This window comes from Panthera uncia, chromosome D4, assembly GCF_023721935.1.
Source record: "Panthera uncia isolate 11264 chromosome D4, Puncia_PCG_1.0, whole genome shotgun sequence".
NCBI classification, from domain to species: domain Eukaryota; kingdom Metazoa; phylum Chordata; class Mammalia; order Carnivora; family Felidae; genus Panthera; species Panthera uncia.
Window position 1 is genome coordinate 45065837 of NC_064807.1, and position 20603 is coordinate 45086439.

Genomic DNA, 20603 nt, shown 5'->3' on the forward strand with positions numbered 1-20603 from the left:
TAAATAGAGTGTTTTTTTTTAATTGAGAATTTAATTTAGTTGAGAGTTAACCTATGCTCATTAAAAATATAAAATGTCAACAAGCAGAAAAATAAAAATGCTCCCACTGCCTAGGATCAACCCCTCCCTTCTGACTGTGGTTCATTCTTTTTGTTGTTGTTTTGTTTCCTATGCTTTGAACAAAGACGTAATTATGTCCATATGGTAGATACGATTTGACTCCTTTTTAAACGTTAGCTTGTACCCTAAGTCTGTTTCAAAGTTGTCATGAACATTTTTTCATGTAGGTTTTAATGGCCGCTTTGTAGATTTATGCCGAAAATTACTTATTTGTCCTTGTATTGTTGGTTTTTTTTCTTTTGTTTTCTTTTTTTCTTTCTTTTGCGGGGGCAGGGGGGGGAGGTTATAACTAAGGCCATGTTTGAATGTCCTGGATTAATTCTCCAGAATTGACTCTCAGGGAGATTATTTACTTGTACATAATGGGCAGAATCTAGTGGATTTATGAGTGACCTCTTGGGTGATTTAAAAGGACAGTGTTGTGGAAGCCAGTATCTGAGACTGTCTTGCCAACCAAGAGTTGGGGCTTGAAATAGTGAAGTCATTCTCTGCTCCAGCCTCACCTGCCACCACCTGGCTTGGCCCCGTCTGGCTTGAACCAAACTCCTATGTTGAGCTTAAGGAAAAAAATAAAACGAAACACATGAACATAGGGGAAGAAGAAAAAAAAGAGAAAGAGAGGGAAGCAAACCATAAAAGACTTTTAACTGCAGAGAACAAACTGAGGGTTGATGGAAGGAGATGGGCAAAGGATGGGCTAAAAGGGTGATGGGCATTAAGGAGGGCACTTGTGACGAGCACTGGGTGTTATATGTAAGCGATGAGTCACTAAATTTTACACCTGAAACCAAGTTTACCATATATGTTAACTAACTAGAGTTTAAATAAAAACTTGAAATAAAGAAAAGCGGGGGGAATCCTAGGGATGAAAGAAACAGGCACTAATTGCTCTTCTGAGCACAGCATGCAAATTGATTCACAAGGGCCCCTGGCACATGCCTGTGCTCAGTGAACTAAAATGTCTCCTTCAAGTGTTTTTATGACTGGGCTCCTGTGGGAGGTGGGGTGGGGTTGGGGGTGGGCTTTTTTTTTACTAGTTGTGTAATCTTGGACAAGTCTCTCACCTCCTCTGACACTCAGTTTTTCCATCTGGCACTCAACCTCTTGTACGGTTATTGTGACAGTTGGAGAAAATGTGTGTGAAAGAATTAACATAGCATCAAATCCATAATGGATACTCCATAAAAGTCAGCTATCATTACCATTGTCATTACCTTTTGTGTGTGTTGTACTAATCTCTCTTCCCGAGGGCTTCACTCTCTTCCCTTTGCCCTTTAGATACCCCCCAGTCACAGGATGGGGGTACAGCTTCAACCACAATGTACCTTTCTGAAATCGAGATGTTTCACCTTCAATAAAGAATAACGGCACTCTTGCTGATCTGACCACAAGACCCACCCACCCCCAGAAAATGACATCTCTCCCCTGGTCCCCTTTACCTGAGCTTCTACCTTTTTTACATCCATCTTTACTTCTACCTGAGCTTAAACTTTAGCTATTGGCTAAGGCAGGAATCACTCAGGACTTCATGTTTGGAGAAGAGTGCATAATTATGTATACCATGTATCTGTGGTAAATATGGTGCTGTACAAAACATATAGAGTATTGTGCTCATTAACTTCATTTAGAATCAGGATACTTCACTCTGGTTAGCTGGTAGTTGGAGGAGTCAGACCTGAGCAGGGGAAGATCCAAATCACAGACTAGATCTTCCCATTTGGCTGAACCACATAATCCGGGCATGGGAGTGAGCCACGGGAGGAAATCTGGAAAGACGTGCAATATCATAGGATGCTTCCTGACTGCTTATAATTAAAAGTCCAGGTTGGAGAAAGGGAATTGGAATCCAGAAGTTCTAAGTGTGGGATTTGTTCACTGAAGAAGAGGCTTGTAAGCAGGAGAGGGACATGAAACAGAAATTACATAATTAGACTTATGTCAGAACAACGATGATGATAATAATTGCAACAGCTTGCTATATGCCAGTCCCTGTACTAAGAACTTTACATATTTAATTCATTTAATCTTCTTCATTTAAAAAAAATTTAAATTATGTTATGTATTTTTTGAGAGAGAGAGAGAGAGAGAGAGAGAGAGAGAGAGAGAGAGAGGGAGGGAGAGAATAAGCCAGGGAGGGGCAGAGAAAGAGGGACGGAGAGAATCCCAAGCAGGCTCCGTGCTGTCAGCACAGAGCCTGATATAGGGCTCAAACCCACAAACTGTGAGATCATGACCTGAGCTGAAAGCAAGAGTTGGACACTTAACTGACTGAGCCACCCAGGAGCCCCTAATCTCCTTTAATAGGTATTAGTATCATCCTCATTTTTCTGATGAGAAAATGGAGTCTTAGAGAGATGCATTACTTGCTCAAGATTATAGGCCTGTTAATTAGTAATGCAAGGGTTTGTTCTTCTCTAAAGCTTAGGTGCAGATAAATAAATCTTGCAACACTGAGAAGGATAGATTGAATGTGGCAAGGGCCAGGGGTACTGGATGCAAGATGACCACTAATAGAGTAATTTCAGTATTCAGGAGAGACATGAGGGTCTGTAGTAAAATAGCTATAGTAAGGATGTGAGGAAGGTACAGAAATGAGACCTGGTTAGTAGGTACACTATAGCAGTGGCTCCTAAATCTCCATGAACATCAGATTCTCTGTGAAGTCTTGTCTCTTTGTTTGTCTGTTCATTCATTCATTCATTCATTCAAGTAAACTCTACCCCTGATGTGGGGCTTGAACTCACAACCTTGAGATCAAGAGCCATATGCTCTATTGACTGAGCCACCTAGGCGCCCCTGTTTATTTATTTTTGAATGCAGATTCCCACGACATACCTCGGGCCTTCTGAACCAGAATCTCTGGGGTAGACTTGGTATTTTTACAAAACACCCTAGTTCTGAAACTCTGCCAGGTTCAAGAACCACAGCTCTATTGACCTTGATCTAGATGTTTGGGGTGGAGCATGAGAGGGAGGATTTTAGGATAACAGCCAGGTTTCTGAATTATGTGACTGAGTGAATTATGGGTACCCTCTGCTAAGTTAGGAAATAACAGTAGTCTTGAAGGACCTGTGGGAAGTTGGATATCAGAGTCTAAAGCTTGGAGTAGAGGTCAAAGCTGCAGATTAAGATGTGGCGATCATTTGGTATTTGGAGAGTGGGTGCTCTGTATTTTACATGGAATTTTTAAAATACCCAAACCTTCAATTTTCTCTCAATAGTCAAATAATCACTCTATATCTTAAATGTATTTCCTTTCTTTAACAAAAATTTTTTTCTAAGTTTACTTATTTTGAGAGAAAGAGAGAAAGGGCATGAGTGGTGTAGGGGCAGAGAGAGAGAAGGGGAAGAGAGAATCCCAAGCAGGCTTTGCACTGCCAGTACAGAGCCAGACATGGGGCTCAAACCCATGAACCATGAGATCATGACCTGAGCCGCAGCCAAGAGTTGGATGCTTACCGACCCAAGCCACCCAGGCGCCCCTACATTTCCTTTCTGACTCTTGACTGAGTCTACTGCTTTTTAAATTTGTTACCATTTCTTTATAGTCCTTAAGGGCCATCCACTATTGTAACCACTTATTTGTACCATCTCACTGGGGTCAAACCAACAACTTGTTGAAATAAAATGTATTATCTTTATGTGTTAGATGCAAAGATCAAGGGAGGTTTTGTAACTTGACCAGATGGTTGAGCCAGGACTTGAACCCAAGACTTTCTGACTCCAGGCTCAGAGCTTTTGATCAGGCAGACAGTCTTCATATTATCTTCGTAAAAGAAGCAATACAATCTACCACCAGTAACTTTTGCATGCTAATTCCAAAGTATGTTTAAATACTGAAAAACTCATTTAGAAAAATGAGTTTAATGGTGTTCGAGAAATGAGATGCTTTCTAAATTATATTTAGTAAGATGAATTTATGTACACTTCCCACAGATCGGCAGGATTAGACTGTTCAAAGTACCTTCTGACCTTTGACCAAGAGCATGTGGAGTAGTCTACATTTTCTGCACTTTCAGAGAGTGAAAAGGGGCGAGTAGGAGTGTGGCATTGGTTTGCTGCTGGGAAATTCTGTTGCATGGTCTGGCCCCCTGGGATTTTCCCAACTTGCTTTTCAGGGCACGGGGTATATCCCGCTTTGGGTTGAAACTAGATCGGCTTTTGGTAAGCCCAAGTTGAAAATATGTCCTAGCACTAGCATTGTTTTTCCTTAGGTTTGGATAAATACAGATATCTGCCAAGTCTTCTTGGTAGCACTGATAAGTATGAAAGAGGCTAATGAAAAATATGCAGGCCATTATGAAGATTGGCAGGTTAAAATTGATACACTAAAAGAAATTGCATTCTTTTCTACAAATGAGTCATATGGCTGAAACTATGTGGTATTATTTTGACCGACAACTGTGATAATGATATTTAATCTAAGTGACAGATATCTGGATAATACTGACACTCAAATGACAACTCAGGCAACAATGCCCCACTTTTTGTTATGTGAGCAAAAGAAATGCTAAAATCATTTTCCCGGAGGGATCTCAAATATGGTAATACTATCATAGCTTTAATAATTCCTGATAAACTGTAATTACTAAAATTTATGATAAAAATAACTTCTACCAATGTATAAACCATGGAAATATTGGGGCCGTCCGTGATCAAGGAGAAAAAGTCTGTCAGTTAATTTAGAGTTAGGTAGCTAGACTTTGCCCCCAGATACATAGAAGTGTAAAGTAAGGGAAATTTTACCTAGCGGTGAAAAGGCAACCTTACCATAAAGTAGGTTTCCCCCAACCCCACCCTGCAAAGTACATTCCTTATTCCCCAGGTGTGCCTGTTTGCCTGTTTATCCCCAAGTCCCAGCCACACCTACTCCCTGTTCTGGCCCCACACCAAGGAACATATAAAAAGCCCCTCCCTTTAGATCTCAGAGTATCTTAGAGTCATTATTGATTCTTGACTCCCTCCCTTCCCCCACCATGTCTAGAGAAGTTTTCCAGTCTCTTTTCTAGTCCAGTTGGCATACCGTAGGTGTTAAATGTCTATTTCTTGTCTAGATTTGTTCTTGACTTTTGGTTTTCTATTTCTCTACATCTTTTAACTTGTTGTTTTGAACCCACTTTATAACCTCTTGAATTTGTCCTTTGGTATTGGGCTGTACAAATGCAGGATATTTCAATGGAAATAATATGGGATTTGAATTCATAAAGACCTTGCGTTCAAATCTTTGTTCCACTCTTTACTAGCTCTGTAAACTCTAGCAAATGACTCCCTTTCTTTGGTCCTCAATTTTACATCTTTAAAATTGGACAAAATTGTCTGTCTTGAAGAGTTATTATTGAGTCAGAATAAGTGCAAAGAACCTGATATCCCTTACATGCTCAAGCAATATCTCAATATTTGTCGAATGGCGTTTCCTGTCTTCTCATGGCTCCGTCCAGATCCTAATTCAGCCATTTCTTTAATTCCATTCATTCTAGGGTGGGAAATAAAGCCAAGAATTATGCTTAGAAAGCATTTATAACACAAATAACCTGAGAGCGGTGAATTGGAGGTTTATATCCTACTTCATTTACTATCACTAAAATTACCTGTCAGGGCAGATTAAATATTTATACGTTCTATGCATGGGTGACATAAAGATGCCCGTTGACAGATTCCACATGTAAGTGAATTTCTTTTAAAAATGAAAGGGTCTAACAAAGTCCAATAATGATCTTATCTTTTCCCCGTGATAACTATTGTGCAGCCTTAAAAAATAGATCAAATTCTTAAAAAGAACAACAATAACCACTTTTTTACTGCGGTGGGATTGCCCTTGCGTATCATTTTCCTGCTCACAATATCTGAGGGGTTGGGATAGGGGAAAAGGATTATCGGTTAATCAATGTTTTTTAACCCCCCTAAGATTATTATTTTTTTGAGAGTTTACTCCATATGGACCCTGAAAAAAACTACCATCTTCTACTTTTAACCTTGTATTTTTAACCTTTTTGCACCCCTCAGACTTGTTAAAATCTTGTATTAATAATGCAAGCTCATGGCAAACAATGTAGATTGCCTACCCAACAGCCATTCCCTTCATACTTCCTTGGCAAGAGAACCCCAATATTGTTGTTATTAGGCCTGGTATCTTCAGTAGTCCCTCTGGTGGGCAAATGGGGGTTGGGCTAAGGCCTAATTGGTAGTTTCTTTTTTTTGGCGATGTTATTTAGATATAGGCATGAGGTACAACCTTGCTAATGAAATGTGAAGGAAAACTTGGGAAACTTTTGAGTAAGTTTCCTTTGCTCTTGAAAGGGCCAGAAGACAGTGGTTCACACTTTCCTGAATCTGGTCATTGGTGGATGAGGAGTTGGTGTCTTGGAAGCTGTCTTGAGATCATGAGGGAATAAATCTGAAGACAAAACCACGTGCTAAGAATGGCAGAGAACCTGGGTTTTGATGATGTCTCTGAGTCACTGACTGAATCTGCTCTGAAACTATTAGGAGACAGTCCTTACTGGTTAAGGTAACTTTTAGTTGTGTTTCCTTCCTTCCTTCCTTCCTTCCTTCCTTCCTTCCTTCCTCTCTTTCTCTCTCTTTCTTTCTTTCTTTCTTTCTTTCTTTCTTTCTTTCTAAATGTTTATTTATTTTTGAGAGAGAGAGACAGAGCATGAGTGGGGGAAGGGCAGAACGAGAAGGAGACACAGAATCCAAACCAGGCTCTAGGCTCTGACGGTCAGCGCTGAGCCGGATGCAGGGCTTGACCTCATGGACCACGAGATCATGACCTGAACTGAAGTCAGATGCCTAACCAGCTGAGCCACACAGGTGCACCTTAGTTGTGTTTTCTATTACAAGCATTGGAAAACATCCTAACTGATTAATATTAAAGACATCCCTCACCATTTGCACTTATTTTTCAGAGATGGTTAATAGAAATTTCTATGGTTGGCTATAACATTTGTCCTAACTAGTTTGAGTTTTCCAAAAGACAGTCAGTCTTGGGGTGCCCGGGTGGCTCAGTCGGTTAAGTGTCGACTTCAGCTCAGATCATTATCTCACGGTTCATGCGTTCAAGCCCGGTGTCAGGCTCTGTGCTGACAGCTCAGAGCCTGGAGCCTGCTTTGGATTCTGTGTCTCCCTCTCTGCCCCTGCCTGCTTGCACTATGTCCCTCCCTCTCTCAAAAATAAAATAGAAACAGTAAAAAAATACAAACATTAAAAAACAAAAAGACAATGTCAAAAATTAAAAGCATGACTTGATTAGCAGCTGTTGGGTCTAGTGTTTTCCAAATTTCTATCATTTATTTTTATGATTTTGTCTCCCCTTTTTCAAATTAGATACATTCCTTTAAAAAATAAATTTTCTCACTAGCTATAAATTGAAAACCAATATTATTTGCCTTAAAGAGAAGGTAATTATAAAAAGAAATGCCATGAGTAAAGAGATGTTATTAAATTCTTGCCAGATATATATGCCTTTGAAGACTGAGCCTGAGGCTTGCTCTCTCTGTTGAAAAGAGAGACTAGGGAGTGTTCTAGAGGTGGTAAAAATAATCCTAACACCAACTGGACTATTTCTTTGCCATCACAGGAAGAACTAAAAGAGAACGTCAAGGGAGACATTTGGTAGCCATCTGAATGTATCTAATTGCCATGCCTGTGCCATCTAAAGTCATCCGGTGTTCCACCAGTGCTCTGTCCCTGGAACTGACCCTCCAGAGAGCCCTCAAAAGGGCCTGGCCTCCTGAGAAATTCTTACTGGAGTGAGGCTCAGTGTAACCCTGAGGAGAGGAGAAAGGCCTAAGAATCAGCCTTTTATTGATGCGATTATGAAGGGGCATAAGAATCCAATGTTGCTATGTTTTATTATATTTGGTAGTAAAGCAAGGACAAGCAATCATTTATTATTCTCTCCATGTCAGAGAGTTTTTGGAATCATGTGCCCTATTGAGAATTTCTGGAAAACTGTGGTTCTTCTACTCAGGAAAATGCACAATTACACACACACAGAATTTTCACATAGGATCAGAGGGCCCAAGGACCCTAGGCCAAGAAGCAGCATTCTTTATATTTTATGTGTGTTCTTTTATAGCTTACCGTGGGATTCAGTTCAGTGCAAACTGTGGTTGAGTGCAAAACATGGTTTTAGAATGTCTATACATGAGTAAGAGTAGTAGGTTAATTTAAATACACTAAACTGGAGAATTACTTTCCCCTCAACATCTACTTTGAATAGACATAGATTACACTGATACTGCCTTCCAGGAGGCTTCAAGAGATGAGGTCAGGCTCTATAAAAAGAAAATCAGTCAACCATATATATATATATATATATATATATATATATATATATATTCATCCTTGTAAACTTTGAAACACCACTGAATGTACCCAGTAAAATTGTCCCTGAGCAAGCAGACTCCCCAGACTGGATGGAGTTCACAGGCGTTCCTTAGCTAGGATAAACAAAAATGACTAGGAACTTTGGATTGCCATTGTCTGAACTTGGGTGTCTGACTGGATCAGCAACAGCAGCATACCGCACACCTGCTTGTCAAACCAAAGAGAAACCCGATAGACACCTGCTTCTTACATTGTCAACCGAGCAAACATATCACGTGATTCTAATTTGTGATGGTCCATTAGTCTTTAAAAACACCCTCCAACTTTTTTTTAGACAAATAACTTTTCCCTTAAAAGGGATAGGATAAATAGCAAGTTGAAATAGATGCTTTTAACCTCTAATTTTAAAATATAATATTAAAAACATTCAACTGTAGGGCTAAGACATTACAGATGTAATAAGACCCCAACTAGTTTTTGAAACAAATGTTAATGGGCTATGAAATTAAAAAAAATTTTTTTAAGTTTACTTATTTATGAGAGAGAGAGAGAGAGAGAGAGAGCACGAGTGGGGAGGGCAGAGAGAGAAGGAGACACAGAATCAGAAGCAGGTTCCAGGCTCTGAGCTATCAGCACAGAGCCAGATGCAAGTCTCAAACCCACCAACCATGAGATCATGACCTGAGCCAAAGTGGGACGCTTAACTGACTGAGACACCCAGGTGCCCCTAAAATTTTTAAAATCATAAACTAAGCTTCTTAAAATTTTTTTCTTTAAATTGGTATGAAATTGAGCCAATGATTAATTTCAAACATTTGTAAACAGCTAAATTAAAACATTTTACTCCCAAACGTTACAAGAAGTGTTTGGATTAAAAATAGTTGATCAAAGTGATGTTGAAAAGGAGATCTGGAATTGGTGATATGCACCTGATTTAATTCTTTGCATAACAAATGTTTGAAAAATACTAGAAAAACCTTATAAAAGGTGAGGCGTTCATTATCTCTGAGTGAAGTTCCTTGGTTTATATTAAGAACCACCTCTCAGATTTCCTGTATTTTTTGGTTTACTTAAGGCTTGGCCAGAAATAATGAAAAGTATCAAATGTGTCAAATTTTTTTAAGATCAGTAAAGATGAATTTATCTGCCTTACTGGGTTGTGAGCTTAAATTTGTCCCTGGAAGGACTTTAGATTTAACTTCTTAATAATACTGTGGAAGCCATAATAATAATATTTCATGGCCATAAGTGAAATATGAAAATTTTATTTTTTTATCTTTAAGAGTTCTTTTTTCTAAACCAACAAAGATTGACTAAATTTAATTGATGGCAGACAAAGTCTAGTGATTCAGGCACAGAATCATTTGATGACAATGAATTCATTATGTTGACTTTTTTTGGCCTGTGGAAATGGAAACTTTTCCCCCTCAACTTCTTAATCTAACAAGTGGCACTATCCATGCATACATTTTCTTTACCAATATTGAAGCTGTTCATTGTGTGAACTTAATGAAGTGCATTGAAATATTCTTTTTTTATATACTTTTTTAAATGTTTATTTGAGAGAGAGAGTGTGCATGCATGCATGCTCGGGGGAGGGGCAGAGAGAGAAAGAGAAACAGAGAATCCAAAGAAGGCTCCAAGCTGTCAGTGCAGAGCCTGACGCAGGGCTGGAAGCCACGAATCATGAGATCATGACCTGAGCTGCAGTTGGACACTTAACCAACCGAGCCACCCAGGTGTCCCCGCATGGAAACATTCTTGATGAGTGTATGAGGAATAACGTTTGAATAAAACAATAAAGCCCTTTTAGGATTACGCAATGCACAAATTCATTATCCTTTCTGTAACAGTAGGTAAATTTGGGTGAAACCATCTATAGGCTAGCAGGCTGAAATTTAAGACTAGGTTGTATGAGATAATGAAAATAGACTGGCAGTTCTTTTATGGATACTTCAAAGTCCTGAGATCAATACTCACATGTACTTGAGTACACATATATTTGTCAAAGGAGTGTCTATTTATTTATTTTATTCTCAAGAATTAAACTGTCCGATAGTTGAACAATACTTTGAATTGGTCAGTAGTAATGAATATTTCCTAATAAATAATCCCCTTCAAACAACAATCAATCTTAAATCTCACTGAAAGTCCCGTTTAGGCGCCTGGGTGGCTCAGTCGGTTGTGTGTCCGACATCGGCTCAGGTCATGATCTCATGCTCAGTGAGTTCGAGCCCCGCATTGGGCTCTGTGCTGACAGCTCAGAGCCCAGAGCCTGCTTTAGATTCTGTCTCCCTCTCTCTCTGCCCCTCCCCGGCTCACGCTCTGTTCTCTCTGTCTCTCAAAAATGAATAAACGTTAAAAAAAAAAAAAAAAAAAAAAGAAAGTCCCGTTTAGATTCTTAGAAATAATCTTGGTTCAAGGCAGTAAATGTGCTGATTTAATCCCAAGGCAGTGATTTTAGTGTGATCCCAGGGCTACCAAAGCAATCACCTGAGAGCTGGTTCAAAGTGTAGATCTCCAGTTCTCTGGCCCACATCATTTTTCTGTTGACCAGCACTTGTGCTTTCTGAAATTTTAATAAATGTCCCAGATGATTTTATGCACTAGAAGGTTGAGACTACTGTGTTTGAGTGTAGTCACTGGGGCTTCAAGTAATTTTCCCCCTTCCAGGAAGTAACGGTGGCACGCTTTTCTTTTTCTTATAGCCCTGGAGGGCAGATGGCAGGCTTTTTTTAGGGGGGAAGGGAGAATGGAGCTGAAAACATCATTGCCTTAGTCCTTCATAATCCCCTCCTCTTCTTTATCATCACCATCATTATAGCTTCTGTCATTTATTGAGCACTTACCATATGCCAGGCATTGTGCTAATAGCCTTTCAAACATGATCTCACTTAATCTTACAATGGGTTTTATGATTGCCAGTTTACAGTAGAGGAAATGGGGGCTTCAGTTCACACAGCTGGTATAGGACAGGACTGGGTAGTAAACCATGTGGTTTCTGGTGGTGGCTCTCAAATGGTTGTGACAATGTAAAAATAGAGAACTAATTGGGTGAAGGAGAAAGAGACGTGACATTTGTGAAGTACTTTCGGTCAACCAGGTATTTTACATGCGTGTTTATATTTACTACTCTCAACAAACTGTTGAAATGTCTATTTCTTTTTTTTTTAATTTGTTTTAAACATTTATTCATTTTTGAGAGTGAGAGAGACAGAGCATGAGCAGAGGGCAGAGAGAGAGGGAGACACAGAATCCAAAGCAGGCTCCAGGCTCTGAGCTGTCAGCACAGGGCCTGACGTGGGGCTTGAGCTCACAGAGTGTGAGATCGTGACCTGAGCTGAAGTCAGACGCTTAACTGACTGAGCCACCCAGGTGCCCCTGAAATGTCTATTTCTATCTTCACATTACAGGTATCAAAACTGAGGCTCAGCAAGTTTGCATATTCACCCAAAGTCACTGCTAATAGTGCAAAGGCTCAGATAAAACTGTCTGCTTTCCCTACCCCTTTCTCTCCACCAAACCCCAGCTCTAGGCCAAGAGTCAGAGTGCATAGGTTAAAATCTCCACTCTGCCACATACTAGATTTGGAATATGTGTTATCGACAAATTACCCAATTTCTCTGTGCCTTGGTTTCTTCATTTGTAAAATAGAGATAATAATGGTATGAATTTCATCTGGATTTCATGAGGATTAAATAACTATATGTATACAATACCAATCACTTAGAATAGTGCCTGACATAAATCTGGCATTCTACAAGTATTATGATTATTAAATAATATAATAATAATGATTATTAAACCTTGAGAGCAGGAACTAGAAATGGAAATGGCAAAATGGAAAATGATTAATTTTAGAGAAAACTGACAGTTGTTTCTAGTTTTTTTCATCTATTCTAATTTTTTTAAAATTAAGTTTATTTATTTATTTTGAAAGACAGAGCAATTGGGGAGGGGCAGAGAGAGAGAGGGGAGGAGAGAGAATCCCAAGCAGGTTCCGTGTTCTCAGTGTGGGACCTGATGCGGGGCCCAAACCCACAAACCGTGAGATCGTGACCTGAGATGAAATCAAGAGTCAGACGTTTAACCTACTGAGTCACCCAGGCACCCTTTTTCATCTATTCTAGTTGGAAGGAGTAAGTTGCACACTCCATCTTGCTGAACACAGTGCTTGGTAACCAGGGTTGGAAGAAATCCTTGTATATAGTGGTTGGTGGCCATAATGGTAATCAGGGAAAGAGACGTGTGGTGGGGGTGAGGTGGGGCTGCACTGGGAGTTGAGCTCTTGTTTACGAAAAGGAGACAGAGATTATTGCCACGACTCTGATTTGATCTATAGCTTTTCCTTCAAAAACCTACAATCATGATCATGCACTGGGAAAAAATGTGGCAAATGAGACAAAATGCATTACCTTTCATTTGTGCAATGTGTTTGCTCCTAGAATACTGTGGTTTTGGCTTCTGTAAGTTTCCTACAGGATAGTTTGGATAAAGATGGTGTCCGAAGGGCAAATGTTTTTTAAAAAACGATAATTAAGGGGCTACCTCATCTGACTTTGGACTCTTCAATCTTCAGACATGAAAGGAGAGAGGACAGAGAGGAAATCACAAGGGTGATAGGTTCTGTGGACACAGAATTATTCACCAACTCCCAAAGCCCTTGCTAAAGGTAGCCTGAGGTGACTTTAGGATATGAAAAGGAAGAGTTGCTTAACACACTGGACGGTAAACCCTGAAGCGAATCAATTTCAGAAGTGATGAAAAATGAAGAGCTTCAAATAATATACAATTACATTTCAGAAAGACATTGCTTGAATGTCTCTTGTGGTCAAGACCTAAGCTGGGAGGGGTGTTAAGGAAGCAAAATGAAACAGTCCTCTAGACACTCAAAATCTAAAGCCACACATAAGTAAATTATACTACAAATGTGATGAATGCAACAAAAACTATACAAATGAGAAAGTATATAACCAGAACCAAGGAGTAAGTAGGTCAGAAGGAATCCTGTGTGGGTCAGCATAGTGGTTAGGGGCTGACCCCCAAGTGGGTAAAATGTGAGCCGAGTATTGAGGCATAAGTGCAACTCAGAGGACAGAAAGGAAAGAGGCATAGGGAATTCCAGAGGGAACAGCATACAAGAGGCAAACAATATAGGGAATTTGGGTAAATTATACAATTTTTTTTGTTTTAGGGGAGCGTTGGGAGAGAATGAGGCAGAAGTTAGTATTTATTTATTTATTCAACAGATCTTTATCAAATACCTCCATGGTGCTAATCACTACATAAGCATTAGGGACACAAAGACGAATGAGACTGGATCCCACCGTCCATTCATTCATTCATGACCAGCAGTGTGCTAGGCATTGTATCAGGTACCAGAGATATAACGAGATAGCACGTATACTCCCTGCTTTCATTGAGGTTACAGCTTAGCTTGGACAGTCGAATAGTAGGTGCTGTGGACACAGCACTCAAATCCGTGATCTATATGCTATGATTGACCTTCCCACAACTTAAATCTGATCTTGTTATTCTCTGATTAAAATCCTATAGTGGCTCCCAGTAGTGCCTTCAAGTTAAAATCCAAGATCCTGAGCATGGCCTCACAGAATCCTTCACCAGCTGGCCGTTTCTCTAGCCTCAATTCGTCTCTCACCATGATGCTGGCCTTGGCTTCTGGGTATTCTGTCTGCATTCACGTGGAACTATCTGGAGGTATTCAAATGCCTTGTTATTTCCAGACTTAGAGCCTTAGTGCTTTTGTGTGTTTTGTTCCCTCTGCCCTTCTCCACCTGGCCATTCCCAGCTCATTCTTCAGACTTTCCTACTGTTCTGGCTCAAACACTAATAGTAAGTATATTGTGCCAGTATCTTACGGTTTCTGGAGAAATCAGCTGCTAAGAGGCTTCACCTTATTGCCCTAATAACCCTCCATCCTTCCGTGTCACTGTGTTGGATTCGATGCCTTTGCTGCTGACTCCCATAGCTTCCTGCACTTATTTTTCTTTGCCTGCTGGATTTGCAGTGTTTGCGGTCTGAACGGTGTAGACAGGTGACCTGGGTTCCCACTTGCTGGGCTTATGGGTCAGACACAATCCCTTTGAGACATCAGGAAGTTTCTGTCCTCTTCCAAGCTCATCTTTAATCTTCCTGCTAAATTCCCTGCAGTTCGTATACATGACAAATGGGGTCAGAGTGACGTGGTTTGCTGTGTATGAGACAGAGAATCTGGTGTGTGTGCTGACTTCTAACTAGTCTGTTTGCTCATGTGGAGCACTTCTGGAAGGGCAGTGGGCAGTCAGAGACTTGGAGTGGGGGGCATAGTGATTAAACTGGGGCCATTTGGAGGAGAGTTTGGGACTTTGGGTCACCAACTCAGGTGATGGATGCCTGAGAAAGAAATCAGAAGGCAGAGGGGACGTGGGAAATCTGAGCCATAACTAAACTTGCCAGTGAAAGAAAGGTCTATTATTCTAATACCCTCATTTTGCCAAATGTTTTAATATTCTTGTACGTGTACCTTTATCATTTATGTGATCAACAGAACTGAAAGAATAAGAGGTATTTGTGCCTGAAACATCCCCTTGTCCTACCAGCTAGGCTGGTAGGCTAGAGGCTACCAGCTCTCGGAAAAAAAAATGCAGATCTTGTTCTGAGTCACAGCCCCCAAATGGAAGCTATTTACAATTCTGAAAATAATCATTTCCTTTAAAGGTGAAGGCTCTTATCATTTATGTGATGAAAACCAGGTAGGCAATAGTAGGTGCTAAAGACCGACTAGCCTGCCTGCCAGGGCTGTTTGCAGCGTTCTTTGTACCTTTTCAGCTGGGCTGGGGTTTCTTTCCTGTGGCTTGGCGCGACAGGCAGGCAAATGGCTCCTTGTTTTAGTCATATAGTTACTTTGTGGTTGAAGCTGTGAGTCAAGCCTTTAACTTTTGCTTATAGTTTAGAGCCAGGATGCAAAAGCGATAAATAAGATACCCCTTTCCATGACCTGTCTACTTGATTGGAATTTTGCAGGGCAAACTTAGAAGGTCACAGAATTCCTTTAGATATTAAGTGGAAAGAGCAACATATAGAATAGTGTATATATATAACATGGCACACGTTGTGTAAGAAAAAGGGGGAAATAATATGTATTTATTTATATGTGTTTGTATTTGTCTTATGAATAAACATGAGAAGGATTTAAAAAAAAAAAACTGTTAAAGGTGGGAATGCCTGGGTGGCTCAGTCGGTTGAGATTTCATCTCAGGTCATGATCCCAGGATTGTGGGATCAAGTCCCGAATCAGGCTCTGGGATGAGCTTGGAGCCTGCTTAAGATTCTCTGTCTAGATTTCTCTCTCTCTCTCTTTCTCTCTTGAGGCACCTGGGTGGCTTGGTTAAGCCTCTGACTCTTGATTTTAGCTTGGGTCCTAATCTCACTGTTCATGAAATCAAGCCCCACATCTGGCTCTGCACAGTGCAGAGCCTGTTTGGGATTCCCTCTGTGCCCCTCCCCTGCTCTCTCTCTCTCTCTCTCTCAAAATAAATAAATAAACCTTTTTTTTTTTTTTTTTTTTTTAAAGATCCTCTCTCTCTCTCTCTGCCTATCTCCTCCTGCTCATGCGGTCTCTCTCACAATAAAAACAAACAAAAAACGGTTACAGGTGATTACCTACTGGAGCTGGGGTAAAGTTGGGAGCAAGAATTGGCTGTGTGTCTTTTTGTCCTCTTGATTTCTGAAACATGGTTATATGTCCTCTTTTCAAATCTGTCAAAAGGCGTTACTTTCTTTTTCAACTGATACAAAATAAAAGCGGGAAAACAAAGTCCATTTGGTAGTACAACACATGTCCGTGGTGTGTCTGCTTTCAGGGTAAACAAAATCTGTTCAGCGGCATAGGATGTTCCCGTCACTCTAATAAAAGCTGCTGTCTTTAGAGCACCCACTCCATGCCAGTCACTTCCCTTCTAGGCTGGTAGTTACTGTTCATATTTTTAGATGATGAGACCAAGTCTCATCAAACTAAGATCAGAGAGTTAGTAGTGTCAGAGGCGTGCCTGAGTGGCTCAGTTGGTTAAGTGTCCGACTTCGGCTCAGATCATGATCTCACAGTTCAAGAGTTCGAGCCCCGCATCAGGCTCTGTGCTGACAGCCCAGAGCCTGGAGCCTGCTTCGGATTCTGTGTCTCCCTCTCTCTCTGTCCCTCTCCTGCTTACGCTGTCTCTCTCTCTCTCAAAAATAAATAAACATTAAAAAAAAAAATTAAAAAAAAAGAAGTGTCAGAGCCTGCAGTTGGTGAAGCATCTGACTCTTGACTTCAGCTCAGATTCTCACAGTTTGTGGGATTGAGCCCCATGTCGGGCTCCGCACTGGCAATGTGGAGCCTGCTTGGGATTCCCTCTCTCTCTCCTTCTCTTCTGCTCCTTCCCTGCTTGCATGCTATCTCTCTCAAAATAAATAACTAAAACATTTAAAAAAATAAATACACATTAAAAAAAGGAAGTGTTCAGAGCCTGTAACCGGCATCCTCTGACTTCAGATACAGTGTGCACTTTCCCCTATAATAAGCTGACCACACCTCCCTTATTGCAGATGTGTTGATTACTTCCAGGGGCTAAAGTACACATTCATTCAATAAATATTTATTGAATGCTTACCATGGACTAGGCACTGTGGCAATCCCTGGTGATGCGAGAAAAATAAGAGTGGTGAAGACAGACAAGGGAGCAAAAAATCCTGATACTGGGCAGGGAGTGCTCTGGATGGAATTAAGCACAGCGAGGGTGGCAGTACAAAAAGGACATTTAATTGAACTGGGGAAGTTCATGGCGATTTTCCCGGAGATGAGTCTTGGAGGACAAATGGTATTTAGCTAGGTCCTCCCAGTTAGGGTCAAGTGTATTCCAGGCGAGAGAGGACAACATGTACAAGAGCACAAAGTTTTGAAAGAATGCTACATTTTTGAGGAAGAGTCAATAGTTGGGCCTGTCTAGAGCGTGCAAAGAAATGAAGCCAGGAAAGGGAAGGGTCTTGTAACACTGACATTTGTAACACTGAGTTATTTGGGCTTCATCCTGTAGCAATGGGAAGCCATAAATGATTTTTAGCAGAGAAATAAATGAAAAGATTAAACTTAGAGCTTAGAAAAATTATTCTGACAGGAGAGTATGAATTGAGAAGGGGCCAGGGTCAATGTCTGATGCTAAACAATGTTGTAATATATTTTATTATTTACATGTTTGTGTATATATATATGCACTTGTTAACATTATGGGTTTTTTTCCCCGAAACTGAGATGTATCTTACAATCAATTTTATGTCATAATTTAATTGGCAGCATTTTTTTCTCTCTTAATGGTCCCCAAATACCAGTGTGTTTTATAACTGATGGCATCTCAAAATAAGTAAAATACAGTGGGTCCAAGCAAAGTGGGACAGTAAAGACGGAAAAGATTTGAGTAATATTTAGATTCATATGTTTAGATTCTGAAATTTAGATTATTGATTATTAAGTAAAAAAAAAGAAATGTGTAGAACACTATGTATAATATGCTGCAAGCTGTGGGAAAGAGTGTGTGTGTGTGTGTGTGTGTGTCTGTGTGTGTGTGTGTCTGTGTGTATGTGGGTCTGTGTGTGTGTGGGTCTGTGTGTGTGTATGTGTCTGTGTTGGGGGTAGAATGCACATACATATATATTTCTAGAGATGCGTAAAATATTTCTAGAAAGACACACAAGAAACAAATAACAATGATTGCTTCCAAGAAAGGGCATTTGGGGGCTGAGGGAAAATAGTGGGAGAAAATTTTTTCTTTGTGTTCTATTTTGTACATGTTATATTTTGAACTATGTAGAATGAGGGGTGCCTGGGTGGCTAAGTCGGTTAAGTGTCGGACTCTTGATTTCAGCTCAGGTCGTGATTATGTTCATGGGCTCAAGCCCTGAGTTGGGCTCTGTGCTGACTGTGTGGAGCCTACTTGGGATTCTCTCTCTCTCTCTCTCTCTCTCTCTCTCTCCCCACCCCCCCTGCCCTTCCCCTGCTCACACACACGCTCTCTCTCTTTCAAAATAAATAAATAAACTTAAAAAAAGAAATACGTAAAATGATAAAAATGGGGCTCTGGGTGGCTCAGTCAGTTAAGCGTCTGACTTTTGATTTCGCCTCAGGTCCTGATCTCATGACTGGTGGGTTTGAGCCCCGCATTGGGCTCTGTCCTGACAGTGTGGAGCTTGCTTGGGATTCTCCCTCTCCCTCTCTCTCTGCCCCCTCCCTGGCTTGCACTTTCTCTCTCTCTCTCAAAATAAATAAATAAACTAATACAAAAATGATAAAAAAAGAAGAGGTGTTTGGTAGGAATTATTGACAAATTTGTTGACAGATTCATTGTAGGATAAAAGAGAAAATTTTTAGATGTCAGGTTTTAGTCTTTTAATGATTCTCTAACTTTTTAAAACAGATTTATTGAAATTTAACTCACATACCATAAATTCACCCATTTTAAGTGCACAATCTGGTGACTTCTAATAAACTTCTAATAAACTTACTGAGCTGTGTAATCATAACTACAATATTTTTAGAACATTTTCATCATCCCAATAAGATACCCCATTCCCGTTATTCCTGTCCTCACCCCAGGCACAGGCAACCACTAGTCAACTGTCTATTTTTATGACTATCTTTTTTGGACAATTCATATAAATAAAATCATATAATATGTGGTGTTTTGTGTCTGTTTTTTTTACTTAGTATAGTGTTTCATATATATGTATTCATATATATATATCAGCATTTCATTCTTTTTTATGGTTGAATAACATGCTATTGCATGGACATACAACATTTTGTGTATACATTCACCAGTTAATGGACATTTCAGCTGTTTCCACTTTTTGACTATTATTAATAATGCTGTTAGGAGCATCATGTTCAAGTCTTCATGTAGAAGCATTTTTTCATTTCTCCTTAGGAGACATCTAGGACGAGAATTGCTATGTTGTATGGAAATTAATATTTAACTCTACATGAAACTGTCAAACTGTTTCCCAAAGTAGCTACATCTCTGTATATCCTTATCAACAAGGAATTAAGAAGGGTTCCTGCCTCTCCTTATCCTTACCAACACTTTTCATTGTCTTGGTGACAGATTTGATCCTAGTGGGTCGAGGTGGTACCTTATTATGGGTTTGATGTGCCTTTCACTAATGACTCGTGATGTTCAACACATTTTCATGTGCTTATAAACTGTTTATACATCTTCTTTGGTGAAATGCCTATTTAAATCTTCTTCCCATTTTAAAATTGGGTTGTCTTCTTATTGAGTTGTTAGAATTCTTTGCATCCTTCACTTTAATTTGACTAAGGAAAATTCTCCACCAGTAGGGAAACTCATTTCTCTTTCTATTTCTGAAAATCTTTTAAATTTTTTAAAGGGACCCTTCAAAAGTCTGTCCTATTTATTTTTAGAATATTTCCATAAGAACATAGGGATCAATTATGAATATTGATTATATACAACTTTCTTTCCTAATTACAGACTCAACCAAGAGTTATAATATAAATATTTTCTTAAGTTTATTTATTTATTTTGAGAGAGAGAAAACATGAATGGGGGAGGGGCAGAGAGAGATACTCTCAAACAGGCTTCACTTAGCACAGAGCCCAACGGGGCACGAACCCACGATCTCACGACAGTGAGATCACTACCTGAGTCGATATCAAGAGTTGATGCTTCACCTACTAAGTCACCCAAGTGCCCCTACAATATCAATCTTTGTCTCGCATTCATTTTTGTGGTACTTTCAAAGCTCATGACTATCTTCCTAATCACCTTTATGGACAGACTGAAAAATTCAATCTAGTTGAACCATGGCTTACTTTATAGTGCTCTGTAGGACACCTACTGTCTGAATTGGGAAATGGGTAGCTCTAGAGATTCAACAAATGATCAAAGAAATAGCAACATTTAATAAAGTAAATACAGAGGCTGTGTCAATATCAAGTTATGTCTGAGTTTTATATCTTCAGTTTTATCTGACCTAAATACCAATCCTTTTAGTAAAAATATATTTTAATATTATGGGATAAAATAAGCAGAGAAAAATGGCCTTTGAATTTTACTTGTCCCTAGTGAATAATTTTATTTTATTTTTCCTTCTAAAGTAATCAC

At 39.7% G+C, this 20603-nt stretch overlaps 1 long non-coding RNA gene across 2 annotated transcripts in view; it reads left to right on the top strand.

Annotated features, from left to right (window-relative positions):
* The window catches only part of LOC125915551 (uncharacterized), a 97044-nt gene that overhangs the window by 51222 nt on the left and 25219 nt on the right, over nt 1-20603 (top strand). For both annotated transcript variants that reach the window (XR_007455712.1, XR_007455696.1), the window contains exon 6: nt 14005-14166. This is a non-coding gene — a long non-coding RNA (uncharacterized LOC125915551). The remainder of the gene's footprint in view (nt 1-14004; nt 14167-20603) is intronic.